General features: G+C 33.8%; 1 long non-coding RNA gene across 1 annotated transcript; it reads right to left on the minus strand.

The window, feature by feature from the left end:
- Window positions 1-2,005: 2,005 nt before the first annotated feature.
- Window positions 2,006-4,298, minus strand: LOC126650319 (uncharacterized). Its single transcript, XR_007631409.1, has 2 exons — window positions 4,043-4,298; window positions 2,006-3,067 (listed from the first exon to the last, which is right to left on the minus strand). It is a non-coding gene; the product is annotated as an uncharacterized LOC126650319 (long non-coding RNA).
- Between the last annotated feature and the right edge of the window lie 3,340 nt (window positions 4,299-7,638).

A 7,638-nucleotide genomic window follows, 5' to 3' on the forward strand; every position in this document is an offset into this window, starting at 1 on the left:
ATGGTGCATCATCAGGTGCCAGCATCTGACACACAGCTATATGATTTCCTTTTTCTTTGTTTATGAATGCTTTCAGAGAGACACTGAATCATATCTATGGGATTGTACAAAGGTAAAGAAAAAAGAAACCTCACTTAGTAGCACGAATTAGGGATAGTATTTTCACCAAGTAGCAGGTGTTAGTCCTGTGTTTAGTACTTTCCCAGAAGATAGTAAAGTTCATTATTGATAAGTGTGAAAAAAGAAAATAATCAGAATAGAAAACTCATATAGAAAGTCATACTTTCTTGGTCTGGAAAGAAAGTCCTTCTGTAGGCCAGACTTTCACACTAAAATATGGCTTCATTGTGGAGGATTGGACTCTAATGTCCATTTCCCCTTCCTGTCAGCATTCCTGAATGACATATTCAGGAAGCAATAATCTAAGTTAGCTGTAGTCCTCAAGGATTCAAAGTGTGGTAGTAGTCAGTTCTAATATTGATATCAATAACTTGAGATTCAGTGATTCACTCTACCTCTTTATCTGAGCTAGATAAAAACACTAGTCCCATTTCCAGTGTACTGACTCATGTGACTGGAACAGCTTTATAAAGGGCATGTTTTCCTTCCTGTCACCTCAGTTAGCTCAAACTAGTTGAAAGATAAACTTGTTCTGAATAAAGAGTGGAAATTTTGGTAATTGGTGTCAATATCAATATCTTGTTAGATTCACAAGTTAATGGAAGTGAAAAGATGTTGGTCATCCTCAGTTATTTAACAGGTCACATCTTTATATAAATGTTTATATTTAATAAATATATATTATATTTTAAATAAATAATATATATATAATATAGAATAAATAAATTTGTTTTGTTGTTTTTATAATTTAAAATTCATAGGAAAAGTTGAATGAATTTAAGACATTGTCATAGGACGGTAGCAACTTATTCTTAAAAAAACACGTAGACAGAGAGATTCCAAACTCCTACTGAAAGTAAAGGCTGATGCACACTGAGAAACATTGCTCCTAAGAAAGTGTTTTACTGCTGGGATTTCATTTCTATTGTATCAAATGACGCATGTAGATTTAATAATTTTCTTTAGAGAATCTTCATTCAGTAGAAATAAATTACTTAATGTAATAGTGTAAAAAAGCACCATTGAGTCTGGTTAGGGGAATGGTCTTCTTGTAACATTCAGCCAATCAGAGAACAACCTCATAAGAAAGGATATATATCATTGCTGATGAAAGAATCCCTGTTACCAGTAAGTAAAATGAAGTTTCTTTGTGAATCAAAAACTGGGTTAGATTTCCTTTTTATCCACTTTAAATATGAACAGTACTCATTGCACACAGCTCCTATACTGAAATTTCATTCCAGAGTCAGGATTTTAAAGTGTAGATCATCCACGTGTAGTTGTCCCATGCATAAAAGACTCCAGACCACACAAGAAATCATATTCCATCCATGAACTGTTGAAACTATGTTAAGCTCAAAAATCCAAATCTTTTTGAATTTACATTTTAGTTCTTTTTTATTCCTTACCTAGCTTAAACTAATTTTAAAAATAATTTCATATAAATTTTTGCAGAAAATGAAAAGACAAATATTTATATGGGAGCTAGATATTGAAATACAAAATCAAACCAACCTGAGGCAATCACATTCATGTGGTTGATTAGATGACCGTTTGATTTTACTTGACTTGAAAAATACATAAATGTTACTTCAGTATCTGAGAAAATAAAACTTCCATTAAAAAACAAACAAACAAAAACAAAACCAACAAAATCAACTAAACCAACATGACACAGAATATGGAACAATGGGACATTCACTTTTCAAAAGAGTCACAAAATTGTTTCTATTTTGTACGGTTTAGAGAAAACCTGGATTTTTTTTGATTTTTTTTTTTACCTAGACATGTTTTAGTCTTGGCTCTGATTACACTTCTGCATGGATTCCCTTCTTCTGTTGCTCTACTAACAGAGAACTGTTGCAAAGGATGAAATTAACACAGATCAGAAGGAAAATACTTTTTATTACTGACAGTTATTGAAAAAGCAGGTCTCTGGTTTTGATACAGATGGGAAAGATTATTACTGAAAGGGAAAAGGGAAGGAAAAGTTTCCTGTATGTTTACAGTTGGAAGTTTGAGAGCATTATGACTATGGTCATTTTCATTCATCAAAGTGTAAGTGGCTACAGTCTGAGCCAAAACAAAAAATTAGATTTTGATAGGATGAACTGGAAATTGAAAAATTATGGTGTTTTCATCAGTTATTTAAATGAAAGTTGAAAATCACAAGTAAAGTTCACTAAGCTCCAGAATAAGCTTTGATCTTTGCATTGGAATAAGGCTTTTTAACTGCTGCTAGATCTGAGACGACTCTTCAAAGACATCAGTGAACTAAGAAAAATCTTCTAATTCATTCTCCTGCAACACATTGTGTATTTCCTTTGGATTTTTGGGGAGACTGGTAACCACTTTCCCTAGTGAGGACTTGGCCTGTGGATTCCTCTAGCTTTTTACGCCTGCTGACAGAATGAGAAATCAAAGGATTCTAATCTACTTTTCTTACAGATATGAAAAGTAGTTTTGATGCACCAATGAGGTTGTTCTTTTGCCTTCTAAGTAATGTCAGTCCTTGACTGAATGAAGATGTGTAGGAGCAACGGAACTCTGCCTTCTTCACTTTGCCATCAAGAGCATAAAGTTGTCATTATACCTAGGAAACCAAGACAAAGATTTACCTTAAAGGACAGGGGAAAGGCTAGAGTAGAAAAGGCCTAGAGAACTTCTTGTTTCTTTCCCCATTTAATGTGAAGATTTGTATTATTCCTTGCTCCCATTTTCCTCAACAAACCACTTCCTTCCTGCGTTCCCTCAGTCTCTCTCAGTTGCACCTGCAAACCTTCTCACCACCACCCAACCACTCCACATAATCCAGTCAACTTTAACTGTGCTTCAACCAACCATTGCCCCATATTTCTCCCAAGACAGAATCTCCGTTCCCCAGCTCTTGAATCCTCATGGAAGAAAAGTAGGTTTTCCTCATAGCATTTCTCAGTTCTTTGATAGCCTGTGAAAATAATTCATGAAGTAACTTAAGACTTAAACTATGACTGAACATTAATAAACAAACCACACAGAATTATGCAAGTAGTAAAGAATAAGTGGCAGTAACAGTAGGATACAAATATATTAGGTAATTAATATGATGAGCAAGAATTATACAAGCTGCAAATAACAACTGAATATTCTGTTGCAGTATCTGTGCACATACGAATTTCTCTTATGCTTTTTATACATGAGAAGGGGTATAACATGGTTTTTCCATCTTTTTGTAATCTTTCTTCCTTCCTTCCTTCCCTTCTTTCTTTCTATAGACTTCTGAAACTAGTAATATTTTATGACTGCACCTTTGCACAGTACAATACCATAAATTAATATCATAATATCATAAATCAATTTCTGCATTCTCTCCATCATAGATAACAGGGGGGTTCATTGCATTTACTGCTTGCTGCAGTGATCATTATGGCAAAAGAAAAAAAAAAGAAGAAGAAAAGGGAAGAAGAAAAATATTACTTCTGTGACTAGAGCAGGTCTAACAGTAGGTATCTCATAATTTATTTAATGTCTTTTGCAACACCTTTTAAAATATAATTTGATATATATCACTGCAATTTTTCACTGAGATCTCAGTGTTTGAGAACTGTCAGAAAGCTAACAGTCACCTCAGTTTCTGGAGAAGTTGTGGAACAAATTCAACCCAGCGAAATAATCCTAGCCAAGTATATCTGACACCTGGGAGTGAAAAGGGAAGCAAATATGATAGTGACAGAATTCACTGCAGGAAGCAACAGTAACAGTGATTCTGGCTCAAGCCAGAGGTGTTTTACTGTAATTGCTGCTAGATGATCTAACATGTACTCTTTTTCTATAATACAGCCTTGCTTAAAGCCTGGCTACCAGCTGACTGGTTTTAACACCTGAATGCCAAAAAGTGCAATTTAAGAAGTGACATTGCTGATCTATTTGCAGAACACATCACCTGCCATTCGCAACATTGCTTGGGAGGGGGATCCATTAGATAAAGAAGCTTCAGCACAGAAATAAGGCGCTTTTCTTTCTTCTCACTGGTCTCTTTTCATCTTTTCTTCTTATGTTTCAGTAGGTAATTTTTCCCACTTCTTCCAGGCTTAACGCTATGGCAGTGGTGCTGAATGCTGATGAGGCTCTGCTTAATGCAACTTCGGGCAATGCAGCCTAAGCTTTCTGTAGTCAGAGAGTATTCACTGCAGCTTTTAAAGAACCTTCAATTAGCAAGCACCTAGACATAAAAGATAAGGGAATAAAATACTTAATATGCACTTAAAAAGAGACGCAATGACGGTACCAAGGCAAAAATTCAAACACAGTATGATCATTCATATACTTGAGGCAAATGTACAGTCTGAAATGTATATCTAAGGTTGATGTTTATATTCTTTCAATTGAAAATTTTTTTCAGTATCTCTGATCTTACTATTCTCTTTAAATAACTGTACTTCATCTATCCTGTGTGTAGTTGAAAAACCTATACAGTAAGACTTTATGTTTTAGATTTAAGAATTCAGATTGAATTTCCTACTTATCTAGCAGTCCCAAAGCAAATTTTGTGTTCCAGTGCCGTATAGCTCTCAAAACAATTATATTTCTATGCAGACTTTGACTGGCACAAATAATATTTCAATTAAAGATAGGTAGTGCCTGTTGATATAAAAATCAAAATGGGTTGAAAAGTCATTTATTAAATATAGGTCATACTGGTAGGAGCATCATTTTGGAAGTCTTTCTCTCTTTCTCTCTCTCTCTCTCTCTTTTCTTTCCTTCTTTCCTTCTTCCCTCCTTTCCTTCCTCCCTTCCCTCCTTCCTTCTTTCACATTTATAAATATTGATTACTGCAGACAACAGACTTTCAAAATGCAGAATTGATTCTTTACACTATAAATAATATGGAAACAAAATACAAATCTCCTTTGAAAACTTTAAAATTTAAATGATCCAAAGCATCCAAATATTTTCACATTGGAATACAAATACAAAGCTAAATTTTAATGCTGAAATTCAAGTGCATTGACAATGAAACATACCTCTTCATAAGCAAAAAGGTTCATAAGGAGAACTGTAATAATCCAGTAAAGAAATAAACTTTAGCTTACATAAGACAAAATGGGCACAGATCAGAAGGGGACATATTCTGTATTATGTACATCACTTTTTAAATTATATTCAGAAATAAATGATGACAAAAAAGGGGCTGTTCAAGTTGTACTTCCAAAAAAAATTGATCTATAAACTTCCACCTCTATTCAGATTGAGATTTCCCCAAAATCAAAATGGAAAAATATTTCTTCAGTGGTATGTATAGGTTCAGTTTTCCAGAAGAATCAGAATTTCAGATTTTTTACTTTCAGTGGTCTCCACGTAATGGAGACCTACATGAAGATGCCCCAGATGATGCCATTACAGCAGGTGACTCTTCTTTTGATTGAATAGCTCAAAGCCATATACTTCTTGCAGAGACTGCAATCAAGTTCCATGCCCATTTATTTTAGTGTGAAGGGATAGAGACAAGGAATAATGCAGTGTTCAGAGTTCTGTGCCTCAGTCACACTTGTCCTCTCTGACCATCAGAATAGCGATGGGATTCAGAAAAATTGTTAAAACTAATCTAGGATTACAAAACTAATTTCAATTGGATTAAAGGGAGATTTAGAAATTAGATCTCTGGGGAAATTTATTTCTTCAGTCCTGATTATATGGAGGCTTGTATATATGCTCATCTTTACATGTGCAAGTAAAGAAGCTGTAGTCAACAGAATAATTCATAAAAATGGTATTTTAAACACATGCACCACAGTTGTCAGGACAGAAACCTCTGTAAAATCATGCCAAACAATTCACACACTACATAGTTATTACTGCAGGGAAAAAAGACATTCAACTGAATAGATTATTTATGAAAAATAAGATGATGGATAGCTGAGTATTCTACCTAAATCTATTCCATGGAATAAATCTCCTCTGACTTGTTAATATGGTGACAGCTATGAATCTCATTATTTTAAGTTTTAACCGCTGGACACAAGTTTTATCGCAGTGACTGCCATGAGAAACATTTTTTTCTTAAAAAACAGAGTACTAAAATCAGAAACTCCTGCCTTGAGGCGAGCTTGCAGCAGTTCTATCTGGTTTTGGTAGAGTTGCTCTCAGTAGCTAATGTGGGTTTAGAGCACCTCTTTGTGGTGTACTAGTGAGATGTTACTTATGAAAACAAAATTCATATGAAAATGTATTTCATATTGTGTATAAAAATATACTAAAAAAGACAAAAGAAAAACTGCTGGAAAAATGGAGTGTTAATTGTGAAATAAATGATGTTTGTTACTAATGTGCATCCCTCGTATTGTTTTTCTGTAGTTTCTGTTGGTCATCTATGCAGTATATCCTAGCACATGAAAATTTATGTACAATATGTATTTAATATCTATTGTAAGCATACAATAATTTGATTTTCATTTTAGAAATTATAAAAATAATGGCAATGGATATAATTGGTTTTAAAATACTTCCTCCACATATCTCAAAATCTATGGTGAAGTAGATCTATTATGGTAAGGATGAAATTTCATCTAAACAATGTTGCTTTAAAATTTTCCTCTATACAGCTAAATACTTAAGTAGAGAAACATAAAAGTTACATTTACTTAAGTTCATTTCTACCACTGACTCATTTCTTCAGTGGTTGAATCATCTGCATCCTCTTTACTCACATAGAAAGGCAAAGGCATGTAAGGATGCTGGGAAGAGGGAGCACACACCTTGCTTTTTCCCAGAGATGATGAATTTCCCAGGATTTCTCAGCTGATTCTGCAAGTCAGTTTCAAGGCAACATAATTCTGGGGTTTAGAAGGAAGGTGTTAAGGCAGAGGTGCCTGTTTTGGACAATACCTCAAAGAGTTATATTTATTTATATTTTGTAAAAGCAACAGTTCCTTATGCATCAGTGACACATATGAAAAGTGTTTTATTATGGAAGTTAACACGGGAATCAGATGGAGTTCAAGCTTGTATAATTAGTATTTTTACAGTGTGGTTTTTAAAGAGGAATGTCCAAAAGTGAATCAATTTCAAATGTTTTCATTAAAATAAATGATAGATCATTTCAAGAAAATAAAAATCTATTTTAAAGGAATAATGTTTTAATATGGAAACTAAACTAATTCAGGTAATAGGAAGGAAAAAATTCTAGAGCTTAATCACACTGTGATAACCCTCACACCTATAGCTAAACCATAGAAATAGTATTAAATATCCCCTTGAACTGCAGTCAGAAAATTATCACTGGCCATTGTTTTGGCAAGACAAAATTTGGAAGGAGAATCAATCTGTTTAGAATTACGCATCCATAAAGTATACATCCTTGCCCTGGTGAATACCTAGCAGGGAGTTTCTTGTTCATATATGCTAGAGAATAAATCAGTCCTCAGAAGTAAGGTTTTTATGTCAGGGAACATTCCCATTGGAAATTCATGTACATTTTAATATAAATGAGCATTTATCATTTATAAAATTTAAAATCCCCATAACTGTTCCCTAACCACC

The sequence above is a fragment of the Myiozetetes cayanensis genome, unplaced genomic scaffold (assembly GCF_022539395.1).
Source record: "Myiozetetes cayanensis isolate MyiCay16 unplaced genomic scaffold, myiCay2020 scf6-25, whole genome shotgun sequence".
In the NCBI taxonomy this organism is placed as follows: domain Eukaryota; kingdom Metazoa; phylum Chordata; class Aves; order Passeriformes; family Tyrannidae; genus Myiozetetes; species Myiozetetes cayanensis.